The sequence below is a fragment of the Sus scrofa genome, chromosome X (genome assembly GCF_000003025.6).
Source record: "Sus scrofa isolate TJ Tabasco breed Duroc chromosome X, Sscrofa11.1, whole genome shotgun sequence".
Classification (NCBI taxonomy): Eukaryota; Metazoa; Chordata; class Mammalia; order Artiodactyla; family Suidae; genus Sus; species Sus scrofa.
In genome coordinates this window covers 37886305-37901698 of record NC_010461.5, presented here as the reverse complement: position 1 = coordinate 37901698, position 15394 = coordinate 37886305, and the positions used below count along the sequence as shown (strand labels likewise).

The window sequence follows — 15394 nt, the reverse complement described above, 5'->3', positions numbered from 1 at the left end:
CAGTTGCCTAAGAAACACTTATTGAATGGTCTCTCCTTTACCCACTATAGTGGGTTCAATTGTGCCCCCCAATATATTCAAGTCTTAACCCTCAGAACTTCTGAATGTGACCTTATTTATAAAAGTATCTTTGCCAATATAATTAAATGAAGGATCTGGAAATGAGATCCTGGATCAGGCTCTAAATTTAATGAAAAGTGTCCTTATAAAAAATGAGAAGATAGATACACAAGGAAAAGGCCATGTGAAGATGGAGGCAGAGATTGAAGTTATATTACAACAAACCAAGGACCTGAGGCCATCAGAAGCTGTTGAGAGGTAAGGAAGTTTTCTCCCCTAGACCCTTCAGAGGGAGCATAGCTTTGCCAACATCCTGATTTCAAACTCCTGAGCTCTAGATCTGTGATACTAATAATCTGTTGTTTTAAGCAGTTAAGTTTGTGGTAACTTTTTACAGGAACCCTAGGAAACTAATACAATGCCACTGACCTGTTGTGCCACCTCTGTCATAAGTCGAGTACATGGAACCTGTTTCTGTACTCTATTTCACTGGTCTATGTGTATATTTCCAAGATAATAAATACCATGTTATATAATCTAACTTTTAATAAATCATGTTATCTGATAAAACAGATTCTCCCAACTATTTCTTCCTAACATTATGTTAACTATTTTTGGCCTCTTTTTTTTTCTTCTATAGAAATTTGACAACTAAGCTGTAAATTTCCATGAAAATCATCTAGTCCATTTGAATGACATTGAATTTATCTAATAGCTTATAAAGAATTAATAGCTTTAAAATACCAAGTAGTATTATCAATACTTCTTCATTTATTTTAGTCATCTTCATTGTTTTTCACTGAAGATTTTATAATTTTATCTGAAAAATTACACATTTTGTTTGATTTTTCCTTTGATGTTTTATGTTTATTATTGCTATTTTGTAGTTTATTTTTGATGTGTAAAAATTCAATTTTTGTGTGATGATCTTACTTCAAGCAACACTGCCAAATTCTTTTAATTTTTCATAATTTGTGGATTCTCTTGGGTTATTTACACAGCAAAAAAATTTATACTATGCGATTTGTTTCTTTTGTTTTTCTTTTCCATTCCATATACAGTAGTATTAAGTTGAAGAGAGTAGTGATGGATGTTTGTCTTTTCCTTGATTTCAAAGGGGGTGCTTATGAAGCTACTACGTTTAATGTTCAATGTAAGATTTTTTTCTAATCTGCTGGGATGCTCAAGTCATCTTTTCTCTTTAGTGCACTAAGGTAAATTTATAGGTTGAGCCATATGAATTTGCTGATAGATAACTACTTTGTAATAATGAAAAGGGAAATTTCATACGGCTTCCGTAATACATTAATAGACTTGCTAATGTTAAACTCTCCTTTCATTCTATCATTTCACAAGGCTAACTTAGCCAAATTGGCTTTCTTTAACTTGGTTAGATTACTCTCATGAAAAAGTTGTGGAGCAGGTTCTTTCTTTTCTTATATCCCATATTCATTTATATAAAATAGGGGTTTTATAGTCTTTGAGTATTATGTACAAATTACTCAGTAAAATAATCTTTGATATTTCTGTGGGTGGAAGAAAGGGGTAGATTTTATCTACTGATTCAATTCCTTTAGTTTTATAGTCTTAGTCAGGCTTTTAAATTTTGTTTTGAATTAGTCTTTATAACTTATATTCTCTTAGAAATTTCCCATGTTATCTAAGCTTTCAACATCATTACCATAAAAATTTTCATAATAATCTTTTATATTTTAGCCTCTGCTTTATCCATGTATCTGTCCTTTTTTTTTTTCATTCCTACAATTATTTCTTTGCGCCTGCTTTTTACTCAACCAGCATTGCCTGAGTTTTACTTGTCTTTTCAAGAAGCAGCTATTGGTTGATAGTGCTTATTCATATCTTTGTTTTCTATTTTTTAAAGTTTCATTCTCAGGAGTTCCCATCGTGGCACAGTGGAAATGAATCCAACTAGGAACCATGAGGTTGTGAGTTCGATCCCTGGCCTCACTCAGTGTGTTAAGGATCTGGCGTTGCTGCGAGCTGTGGTGTAGGTCACAGAAGTGGCTCGAATCCTGTGTTGCTGTGGCTGCAGTGTAGGCTGGCAGCTGTAGCTCCGATTTGACCCCTAGTCTGGGAACTTCCATATGCCACAGTTACGGCCCTAAAAGACCAAAAAAAAAAATATATTAAAAGTTTTATTCTCAGAGTTCCTGTTATGCTTCAGTGGGTTAAGAACCCAAGTACTACCCATGAGGATGTAGGTTTGATCCCTGGCCTCGCTCAGTAGGTTAAGGATCCAGCATTGCTGCAAGCGACGGCATGGGTCATCCATTTTATTCCCTTACTTGTATTATCTTTGGGCTTACACTATTGTTCTTTTTAAAAACTTCTTGAGTTGGAATACATGGCCCATTAATCTTCCATCTTTACTTTTTTTTTATTTTTTTCTTTTTTTTTTATTTTCCCAGTGTACAGCAAGGGGGTCAGGTTATCCTTAGATGTATACATTGAAGTTACAGTTTTTTCCCCCACCCTTTCTTCTGTTGCGACATGAGTATCTAGACATAGTTCTCAATGCTATTCAGCAGGATCTCCTTGTAAATCTATTCTAGGTTGTGTCTGATAAGCCCAAGCTCCCGATCCCTCCCACTCCCTCCCTTTACTTTTTAACATGAGAATTTAAGGTTATAAATTTTTTCTTAAGTACTGCTAAAGACTGCATCTCACATTGTCTTTCAGCTCACATTTCTAATTTTAATTTTGATTTTTTTCTTTGACTCATGAATTATTTAGAAAGTTTTCTAATTTCCAATTATTTGATGTTTCATTAGTTATTTAATTCTATTTTACACATTTTTCCTTACTGATAGAGTAGATCTCCTAGTCTAAGGCCCCATGATAAGCACATTTCCTCTTGGGTAACATTGATCATGTTGTACTACAACTGTGCAGGTGTCTATCTGTCTCCTAAGTAGATGAAAAGTTCCTTGAGGACAGGTTTTGTGCCTTTTATCACTCTAACCCCAGTCCTATCACATGCCAGTGTAAATAGCAAGTGCTTAATAAATTCATGTTGACTGATAAAGTAATGAATGATTGAGTACATTGTTCACTAAATAACTTCAACCCAATTTTAGGTTGTCCAGCTTCTATTTTCCCCCAAAGCGAAACCTAAATTTCTCATTAAATTGTTTTATAGTAACCTAGAAAAAATGTCTTTAAAAATTAAACAAATATATTAAGTTAGTCAAGGTACAGTTAGTAAGCAAGAAATCAATGGCTGGGGAACAAAGAGTAGTGTTTCTTACGGTTCCCCACTTACATTTTTGTCAAATATTACATATACAGTCAAGTAAAACATAGTTTGATGTATCATATGCTTCTGAAAATGAAGCTTCCTCTGCTAGAATTCTCAGATTATTAGATGACACTGCCGTCAGGAATGACCCAGTAGTTTTGAAACATGAAAAGGAAAGCTACCATATCGTTAGGATATTAAAAATATTTTTTTCAATTAGTAGGTTGTTTTCCTATTCATGTATATTCATTTATTAATATATTCATATATATGTATAATTTGTTTTATATACCCTATTGAAAGATGCATATATATACAAAAAATCCTAGTGTCTAAATAGGAATGTTCTAAATAGACAGTAATTAAAGAAATATGGAATTATCTATTTAATTTTATCCTCATGATATTTTATATAATGAAGCATCTATCTTAGGTATTCAGCAAAAATAGGTACAAAGAAAAGCATTATTTTATTCATCAAATGAAGGAAAAAAGCATGATCTTTCAAATAGAGAGATCAAACACTTTTTCACCTATAAACTTCAATCTAACATATACATAAAATTTCAAAAATTCTTATTACATGCAATCATTTCCTTCCAAATTTAAAAATTCTTCCAGGCACCAGTTTCCTCTTTTATGAAGTGTCAAAGCCTTGTGAAATTATTGTGACACAAAACTATTCCCTTCTACTGCTGCAAACAATAAACAACTGTGAGACCTGAATAAGTAATATGAGTCCCTCTAATGATCCACCTCAGTTCCAAGGCAAGAAAGACAGCATGCCAGAGTCATTTGATCCTGGCTCTATTTTAAATATTTTCTGGTAAAATAAATGTTCATTTTGAAATGGGCTTAAATAATACACTAGTTATTAAAATGTGTTTGTGAATGTGTTTGTTGAGGAGACTGAAGTTTCCGTTTTGTGTGTGTGTGTGTGTGTGTGTGTGTGTGTTCTAGCTCCCTTAGTAGCATTACCAGCAGAAATTCACAAATATTTAATTTTGGCAGTTCATCAGACTCACAAGGACTATCTTCTATTATAAGCCACATGAGTACAAAACATACAACCTATCAATGAATACTTTAGTGAGTAAATGTAATGTAACTAGAATTTCCATAATGTGAATTCATAACACATTTAGTTCACTGGGCTACTCACTACACTTCCTTGTTCCTGCCCCATTGGGCTATAATCAATACTGCCAGGAAACGTAAAAAAATGAGTACAAGTCATTAATACTTTTATGAGTGGTTTAACAATGTGAATAAACTGGATAAATATTTTCAACAAGCATTTATTGAGCACTTGTGGTGTTCCCACCATGGTGAGAAAATAGAATATCTTCCCTTAAAACATTTAAGGTGCAGGTGCAGAAAAAGTCTATGGTTGGACGCCCCATGCTTTTTTGCATGTCATTCTCTTTGCCAGGAACACTTTCTCTGGAACATCCCTATTCATCCTTTAAAACAGGGGTCAAATAGTAAATATTTTAGGCTTTGTGGGCCATGTAATCTCTGTCACAACTACTCAACTCTGCCCTTGTATCTTGAAAGCTGTCATAGACAATATTAAACAAATGGATGTGGCTGGATCCCAATAAAACTATTTACACAAACATGCAGCAAGTCATATACAGCATGAGGACCACAGCTTACTGATCCATGGTTTAAAACCCCCTGTGAATATAGAGAAATGATAGAATTTAAAGGCTAAAACATGGACTCTGGAGCGAGATAGCCTGGTTTCTAATTCTGGCTCTGCCACATATAAGTTGTGTGACCTTGAGCAAGTCATATATGTGTATGGAGCTTTTGTGAGCTGTAAATGAGTTAACAGATTCTAATAAGGTTAGAAAAGTGGAGTTGCCATCATGGCACAGCAGAAATGAATCCGACTAGGAACCATAGGGTTTCGGGTTCGCTCGCTGGCCTTGCTCAGTGAGTTAAGGATCCGGCGTTGCCGTGAGCTGAGGTGTAGGTCACAGATGCAGCTCCGATCTGGTGTTGCTGTGGCTGTGGCATAGGCCGGCAGCAACAGCTCTGAATGGACCCCTAGCCTGGGAACCTCCATATACCGCGGGTGTGGCCCTAAAAAGACAAAAAAGGCAAAAAAAAAAAAAAAAAGGTTAGAAAAGCATCTGGTACATAATAAGTGCCTAAGTAAGAGTTAGCTGTTACGACTATCTGGCATTCTCTCTATAGTTTCTTATGCCAGATTTAATATATTACTTCTTTAGGCCAGAGATTCAGAAATTAAATAAGGGCTACGATAGAATCAACTTTAATAAAAGGGTTAAAGGGCTTTGGAGTGAGAATACCAATTTTATTTTTTTAACTGAAGTATAGTTGATTTGCAACGTTAATTTCTGCTATACAGCAAACTGATTCAGTTCTATACATATAAATACAATCTTTTTTAACCACTTTTTCCATTATGGTTTATCATAGGACATTGAATATATTCTCTGAGCTACACAGTAGGATCTTGTATCCCCTTCATGTGTAATAGCTTACATCTGATAACCAACCCCAAACTCCCACACCATCCCTTCCTCAGCCCCCTCCCCCTTGGCAATCACAAATTTGTTCTCTCTATCTATGAGTCTGTTTCTGTTTCAGAGATAGGTTCCTCCGTGGCATTTTTTAGGTTCCACATATAAGTGATATCATATGGTATTTGTCTTTCTCTTTCTGACTCTCTTCACTTAATATGTTAATCTCTATATCCATCCATGTTGCTGCAAATGGCATTATTTCATTCTTTTTATGGCTGAGTAGTATTCCATTGTATATATGTACCACATCTTCTTTATCCATCCGTCAATGGACATTTAGGCTGTTTCCATATCTTGGCTATTGTGAATAGTGCTGCTATGAACATAGAGGTGCGTGTATCTTTTTTAATGATACTTTTGCCTGGATATATATTCACAGGAGTGGGATTATTGGATCATATGGTAACTCTATCCTTAGTTTTCTGAGGAACTTCCATATTGTTTTCCATAGTGGCTGCACCAACTTATGTTCCCAGCAACAGTGTAGGAGGGTTCCCATTTCTACACATCCTCTTCAGCATTTATTATTTATAGGCTTAGTAATGATGATTAATGATGATTCTGACTGGTATAAGGTGGTACCTCATTGTAATTTTGGTTTGCATTTCTCTAATAATTAGTGATATTGATCACTTTTTCATATGCCTATTGGCCATCTGTATGTCTTCATTGGATAAACATCTATTTAGGTCTTCTGCCCATTTTTTGATTGGTTGTTTCTTTTTTGTTGTTGAGTTTTATGAGTCGTATGTTTTGGAAATTAAGCCCTTGTCAGTTGCGTCATTTGCAAATATTTTCTACCATTCTCTAGGTTACCTTTTCATTTTGTTTATGGTTTCCTTTGCTGTACAAAGCTTGTAAGTTTGATTAGGTCCCATTTGTTTATTTTTGTTTTTATTTCTATTGCCTTAGGAGACTGACCTAAGAAAACATTGGTACAAAAAATTTATGTCAGAAAATGTTTTGTCTGTAATCTCTTCTAGGAGTTTTAATAATGTCATGTGTTAGTTTAAGTCTTTAAGCCATTTTGAGTTTATTTTTGTGTATGGTGTGAGGGTGTATTCTACTCTAATTGATTTACATGTAGCTGCCCAATTTTCCCAACACCATTTGCTAAAGAGACTATCTTTTTCCCATTGTATATTATTGCCTCCTTTGTCAAAGATTAATTGATCGTAGGTATATGGGTTTATTTCTGGGCTCTCTATTCTGTTCCATTGATCCATATGCCTGTTTTTATGCCAATATGACACTGTTTTAATTACTATAGCTTTGTAGTATTGTCTGAAGTCTGGGAGAGTTATTCCTCCTGTTTTGTTCTTTTTCTTCAGGATTGCTTTGGCAAGAGAATACCCATTTTAATTTAAATAAGGAAAAAGGCAGTCCATTAAGAGAAAGAATGGGATAGAAGCACAGCAATAAGTAACCAGATGCCTACAGTGTGAGATATTACAAAAGGGGAGTAACGGAAAAAAGCATAAAAAGGAGAGAGAATGTTTTAAAATGACCAGGGGAAAGGAAAGGAAAGAGTAAATAACTTTAGTGAATAACGGAGGAGAGAGAAGGATCAAAATTACACCCCTGGAATCTCTTGAATTCCAGGTTTTAATGTAAGGTTGCCAGTTATTCAGGTTGCATGAAGATGCACTTGGCCTCATGGGATGAATGTTGAGTATAAATGTCAAGACTGATATTTGGGTCCTGGAAACCAAGACTTAAACTTCATCAAGATAAAGATAGCTTCAGCTTCTAAAAAGAGTGCCTGGATGGGCAAAGAACTCACAATCGGCTGGGACCAAATTAAGAAGACTAGCCTCTGTTAAGGACCTAAATAGACATTTCTCCAAAGAAGACATACAGATGGCCAGTAGGCACATTAAAAGATGCTCAACATCATAAATTATGAGAGAAATGCAAATCAAAACTAAAATAAAGTATCACCTCACACTGGTCAGGATGGCCATCATCAAAAAGTCCGCAAATAACAAATGCTAGAGAGGGTGTGGAGAAAAGGGAATCCTCCTACACTGTTGGTGGAAATGTAAATTGGTACAACCACTATGGAAAACAGTATAGTGGATTAAGAAGGTGAGATATATATATATACAATAGAATACTACTCATCCATATAAAAGGACACAATAATGCCATTTGCAGCAACATGGATGGACCTAGAGATTATCATACTAAGTGATGTAAGTCAGACAAAGACAAATACAATATGATATCACTTATATGCAGAATATAAAAAATGACACCAAAGAACCAACCTACAAAATAGAAACAGACTCACAGACATGGAGAACAGACTTGTGGTTTCCAAAGGGGAGGGGGAAGAGAGTTGGAATGGACTGGGAGTTTGGGATTAACAGATGCAAACTATTACATTCAGAATGGATAGACAATGAGGTCCTATCCTCAGCACATGAAACCGTATCCAATCTCCTGGGATAGACTGTGATAGAAAATAATATATTAAAAAAAGAACATATATAAAACATAACTCAAATTGACAGTTAATAATTGTATGAAAAACAGGCAAAATGTAAATGAAAATAGCAAAAAAAAAAAAAAGAGAGAGAGAGAGAGAGCAAGAGAGATACTAACCTCTGCCCTGAGACCCTTATATGAAGTAGATAAGAAGGAATAATGTCTTTTAGTATGATGCTAGATAGTGCCTCTAATATAGTTTCTGTATCATTAGGCTAGGTTAGGTAATGGTTCATTAATAAATAACCCTCAATAGAATCCCTGTCACGGCGCAGCAGAAACAAATCTGACTAGGAACCATGAGGTTGCAGGTTCAATCCCTGGCCTCGCTCAGTGGAATAAGTATCTGGCATTGCCATGAACTGTGGTGTAGGTCACAGATACGGCTCGGATCTGGTGTTGCTGTGGCTGTGGCATAGGCTGGCAGCTGTAGATCTGATTTGACCCCTAGCCTGGGAACCTCCATATGCCATGGGTGTGGCCCTAAAAATGAATGAATAAATAAATAAATAAATAACTCTCAAGGAGTTCTTTTGTGGTGCTGTGAGTTAAGGATCCAGCATAGTCACTGCAGTGCTCAGGACACTGCTGTGGTGTGGGTTTGAGCCCTGGCCTGGTAACTTCCACATGCCATGGGCTCAGCCAAAAAACAAACAAACAAACATCAGAAAGGAGAAATAAACAAACTCACACTGAAGTCATATTTTGACACTCCTCTCACAGTAATTGATAAAGTCATTAGACAGAATCAAGAATCAAGGATGTTGCTATGGAATAAACTGTGTATTTCCAAAATCTGTATGTTGAAGTCCTAACCTCCTTTGGAGACAGGGCTTTTAGTAGGTAATTAGGATTAAATGAGTTCATAAATATGGAGTTCATATCCAATTGAATTGGAGGCCTTTTAAGAAAAGGAACAGAGAAGGCTCTTTCTGTCTCTCTTCTCATACACCAAGGAAAGGATATGTGAGCATATAGTGAGAAGGGGGCCACGAACAAGCCAGGAAGAGAGGCTTTCCTCACGGGGAACCAAATTGGCCAGCACCTTGATCTTGGGTTTTCCAGCCTCCAGAACTATGAGAAATAAATTTCTGTTGTTTAAGACACTTAGTCCATCGTATTTTGTTACAGCAGCCTGAGCTAGCTAACATATAGAAGGCCTGAATAGCACTACCTATTCAATTCAACATGACCTAATTGACATTTTTAGAACACTTCACTCAACAGTAAAATAAACACTCTTTTCAAGTACACATGAAACATTCAAGATAGACCATATCCTGGATCAAGAAACAAAGCTTAACCAAATAAAATCAAGTGAAATTGTACAAAGCATATTATCTGACCAAAACAGAACTGAACTAGAAATGAATAACCTAATAAATGACACACTTCAAAATAACTCATGGATAGAAAACATTTTGAGTTAGTTGAAAGCAAATAAAAATACAATATATCAAAATGTGTGGCATGGAGCTGAAGCAGTCTTTAGAAGTAAATTTATAGCATTAATGCTTGTATTAGAAGATAGGTCTCAAATCAATGATCCAAGCTTCAAGCTTAAGAAATAAGAAAAGCACTGAATTCAGAGCCAACAGAAGGAAGGAAACAATAAATTTAAGATCAGTGAATTTGGAAATAGAAAAACTATTCAGAAAAATTAATGTAATCCTTGTAAGAAATGTAAAAGAAATTCTTTGGAATGAAAATTATATCAGAAACTCAGATCTATATAAATAAAGGAAGAATATGAGAAAATGAAGAAGTGAAAGTAAAAAGCAGTTGTCTATACATGTGTGAGTCCAGTTCGTAAATCTCTATTGTGTTTCATTGATCCATTTGTCTATCTTGATGCCAGTACCACACTGACTTGATAACTATAGCCTTATGGTGTCTTAAAATTAGGTAGTGTTAGTACTCCAACTCTGATCTTTTTCAAAGCCGTTTTGCCTATTCTAGGTCCTTTACATTTCTATTTGAATTTCAGAATCAGGTTATCAACATCTACCAAAAAAAACAAAAAAACAAAAAAACAAAAAAAAAACCCTGCTAAGATTTTAATTTGGATGGCATTGAATCTATTAATAAAATTGGAAAGAATTGATATCTTACCAATTTAAGCCTTACAACTCATGAACATAGTATCTCTCTCCATTTATTTAGTTCTTGAATTTCTCACAAAAATGTTTTGAAGTTTCCAGTAGAAAGGTTGTGGTTGGCAGAATTCAAAGATGGCCCCAAGATTAGCACCTCCTGGTATCCATGCTCTGTAGTTTCCTCCCTTTGAGTGTGGAATTTCACTCTTGCAATTAGATTACTAATCAGTTAATTTGGGGGTTAATCAAAAGGGAGATTATTGGGGGTGGGCCTGACTTAATTAGGGGAGTTTATAAAAGAGGATGAAGCACTAGAGAGATGGGCTCCTAATGGCCTCAAAGAAGATGAAAGGTACCATGAGTTCTACTGCTGCAATAGCATTAATTGTCTGTAAGCTGAATGAGCTTATAACAGGCCTCCAAGCATCAGATAAGACCACAGTTTCAGCTGACGCCTTGACTGCAGCCTTGTGAAACCTAAGCAGAGTATTCAGCTAAGCTGTGTCCAGACGCCACAAAAACTGTGAGATAATAAATGAATCAGTGCCTTTCCAGGCTAAAAAAAAAAATCGATGAAACCAAATCTGATTCTTTAAAAAGTGAAGAGGAGATCAAGCCTACACAATGGTTTCCTTGAGGGGAGACAGGTGGGGCTGGAGACATAGAAAAAGCATTTCTTGAGTCTAGGTTCTGTCACTAACTTTGGTAAGTCTTCTGACATGCTTAGATCAAATTTCCTAATTTCTCAAATATTTGCTTGCCTGCCTTATAAGAGAGATAACATCAATGTCAGTGGTTTGAAGATAGTAATACTTTACAAATCCAAGGCATTATTAATATCCATTAACAATATGCTTACACGTAACAAAAGAATGAAGAATAAGGTTATCAAAATTAACTCAATCTCTGTTTGAAGGGTAGCACAGATTTATCTATTAATGGCATAAATTATCACACTGAATTCAAAACCATCTAACTCCCAAGTGTGCTTGGGTCATTTTTACGCATTCATTTAATAAAATTCTAAAATGAAGTCATACACTTACGCTCTGAATTGGACACTACTGAAATCAATTCAGCAGCTACCCTGAAATAACAAAAGTAGAGACCCTTATGACAATGAAGGTAAAGGTTTCAGTGAGGCCCTCCCTTCCTGTCTTCCAGGATTTAAAATATCTATATCTCCATGGCATTCAAAGGAAAAAGAGTTTTATTTTTCTTCCTTTTCAGCAGTGGCTGGTCAGATCTGAAAACTGTAAACAGTCCTCCAGATGACCTGCAGTCATAGGCAAAGAAAGACAAACACAAAGCCTGTTTCCTGGGACCAGGGTCACGGAGTGCTAGGCTTTGTCAAGAGAGAAGCACTTCAGAAGAAATCAGGGTATTGGTAGATTCTGTCTGAGATGACAGTGAGGCAGTCAAGGAAGAGATTGCTGATGGGGACAAAGGTCCTAGGAATGTCAGGGATAAAAGAGCAGCCTTGTATGCCATCTGCACAGGAAAGTTTTGCTTAGTAAAAGATGACAAATGAGCAGTGTTTGTGCTAACACCCATCAAGACTTACAGAGAAATAAAGCACACAGTCTACAGCAAATATAAGTTATCTAAAGCCTGGGCTACTATCAACTATGCACTCTGATACAAAAGATGATATAGTACAAATGGAAATGTCACCTTTTCTAACAAGTCCAATATTTAGGATTATACTCTTCATTACCAAACAGAGTCAAAATTCATATTTCTTATGGAAGTTCTCAGTTCTAAATGGTAATTTTAATTTTTAATAGAGGCAAAAATGAAATAAACTGTATTTTAAAAATCATAATAGCATCTTAGCATCCTTACAGATTACTCATGAACTCTGAAGCAGATTGGTAAACTTTAAGGAAAGGTTTTTCTATGTTCTACTCTTTATATTTAAGAGAATTAAGCCTGCTTATCATGATTTGGTTATGCCTGTAGTCATCACATCACTTAGCTTAACAAATAAGTTGTGGACAATCTTGGTTTCTTTATCTTTTGCACTTTATTTTACTCTCTAAAATACTTATTATGAACCTTTACAAACACAGAGGAGACAGAATGGCATATAAGTTACCTTAGTATAAATGAAACAGATATTTTGCCATTGTGCCTTTCTTTTTTCCTAAAGTATATTAAGGTAAATGTAGACAACAATGACATTCAACTCTAAATATCTGAGTGAGCATCTGTAAAAAATAGGGACAATTTTCCCACATAACCACAAAACCATTGTCACAACAACAGTATCTACTTTTTGGCCGAAGCATTTTAAGGTAAACTGGAGACACTGTATTTTTTAATCCCCAAATATTTCAGTGTGCATCTCTAAATGATAAAGACATTTCCCCACATAGCCACACTACCATTATCCCTCCTCGTAAAACTAACAAAGACCCTATATTATATAATAATCAGTGAAAATTAGACAATCTTATTTCATCCCTAGTCCATTAGCTGTCCTCCCCATCTAATGCCCCTCCAGTATTTTGATTCAAATCTGAGATGTTTCTATCATGCCATTTGCAAATATCTCAGTGTTTACCTCACAAAAAGCACTGGCAATACCAATATCATATATAAAAATTAACAATAATTTCTTCATATTATCAAATAGTCAATATTAAAATTTCCCTGATTGTCTCATATTTGTATTTTTGCAGTGTGTTGACTGAATGAGAATCCAAATAAGATCTATAACTAGTAGTTGGTTTATTCATTTTAAGTTCTCTTTTATTTCTCTCACCTCTTTTTTTCTTACAATTTTTGTTGAAGAAATTAGTTTGTGAGCCCACAATATTTTCCACAGTCTAGATTTTGCTAATTGTATTTCATGATATTATTTAACTGTCCTCTATATTTCCTATAGATTGGTCGTTAAAGCTAAAGTTTTGATCATATTCAATTTCTCTTTTTTTTTTTTGCAATACTTCTTAATAGGTGGTGTTGCAGGCATCCATTAGAAGGCAAAACAAGATTAATATTTTCTTTTTGTGTGTTTTTAGTAGTCACTGATGATCACTGTCAGGATCCAGTATTTCATTAGAGGTTGCAAAATAGTAGTGTTAAAATTCTATAATTCTTCCTTCTTCAATTATTAGCTAATATGTTTCTCTAATGAAGAACCTTCCCTTATCAATTATTTGATTATTATGATATAACTTTCATGAAGAAAAGGCAAGAAAAATACAGGGTTTCCCTCCATTATATTCTAGTTTTCAAAATACCTGTTTGTTCTCTAATACAGCCAAAGGAAATCCAAAGGTGACTATGAGTTTTACTTTTTAAAAATGGGACCTAATTAAGCTTAAAAGTTTTTGCACAGCAAAGAAAATCATAAACAAAACAAAAAGACAACCCACAGAATGGGAGAAAATATTTGCAAATGAAACAATCGATGAGATTAATCTCCAAAATATATGAAAAATTCATGCAGCTCAATATCAAAAAAATAAACCTAATCAAAAATTGAGCAGAATACTTAAGTAGACATTTCTCCAAAGAAGACATATGGATGGTCAAAAAACACATGAAAAGATGCTCAACATTGCTAATTATTAGAGAAATGCAAATCAAAACTATGATGAGGTATCACCTTACACCAGTCTAAATAGCCATCATTAAAAATAATAAATGCTAGAAAGGGGAACCCTCCTACACTATGTGAGAATGCAAATTGGTACAACCACTGTGGAAAACCATATGGAAGTTCCACAAAAAAACTAAAAATGGAACTACCATATGATATAGCAATCACACTCCTGGGCATATATTTAGACAAAATTTTCATTCAAAAAGATACATGCACCCCTGTGTTCATAGTGGTATTATTTAAAATAACCAAGACAGGGAAGCAGCCTAAGTGTCTATCAACAGAAGAATGGATAAAGAAGATGTGGTACAATACCATGGAATATGACTCAGCCATAAAAAGAATGAAATAATGCCATTTGCAGCAATATAGATGGGCCTAGAGATCATCATACTAAGTGAAGTAAATCAGACAAAGAAAGACACATTTTATGGTATCACTGACATGTGGAATCTAAAAAAAACAAGAGGACACAAATGAACTTATTTGCAGAACAGAAAGAGACTCACAGACTTTGAAAACAAACTTATGGTTACCAAAGGGGACAGGTGGAGGAAGGATGGGGGGTGTGCATATGCACACTGTGGTACATGGAATTATTAGCCAACAGGGATCTGCTGTATAGCACAGGGAAGTCCACTCAACATTCTGTAATAACCTATATGGGAAACACGGAGGTATATAGAATGATTGGCCACGGGGGACCTGCCATATAGCACAAAGAACTCTATGCACTATTCTGTGACAATCTGTGTGGGAAAAGATTCTGTGAGAGAATGGATATTCATATGTGTATGACTGGGTCGCTTTGTTGCACAGCAGAAATTATCACAACCTTGTAAATTAACTACAATTCAATGAAACTTAAAAAGGAAAAAATTAATCTGAAAAAAATAGATGTGTATATATATGTACAGCTGAATCACTTTGTTGTACAGCAGAAATGAACACAACATTATAAATCAACTATACTTCACAACACTTTAAAAATAAAAAAATAAGAATTAGTACATGGATTAAATACATATAATTGTTTTGATTCATTGCAACTGTTATTCTTATTGATAATCAAATTACCCTTCTTTTAATAGTTCTTGTGTCCTTTTGACAAGCCCGCAGAAGTCTTTGAAAGATTCCTTGACTCCTACCATAACAGCAAGTTCTGGGTTTATCTTGTACATTTTCTGCTTTGGTATCAGCTATTTCCCCAACGCACCCTGGTTTCTTTTAACGGAAAATCGTACTTAAACACCACAACTTAGGACATCATTGCTACTAGCCTTTGTTTTTAGGCCAGTATTTGAATATCTTTTCAGTA

At 35.0% G+C, this 15394-nt stretch overlaps 1 pseudogene; it reads left to right on the top strand.

The window, feature by feature from the left end:
* The window catches only part of LOC100517987, an 84239-nt pseudogene continuing 69095 nt past the window's right edge, over positions 251-15394 (top strand).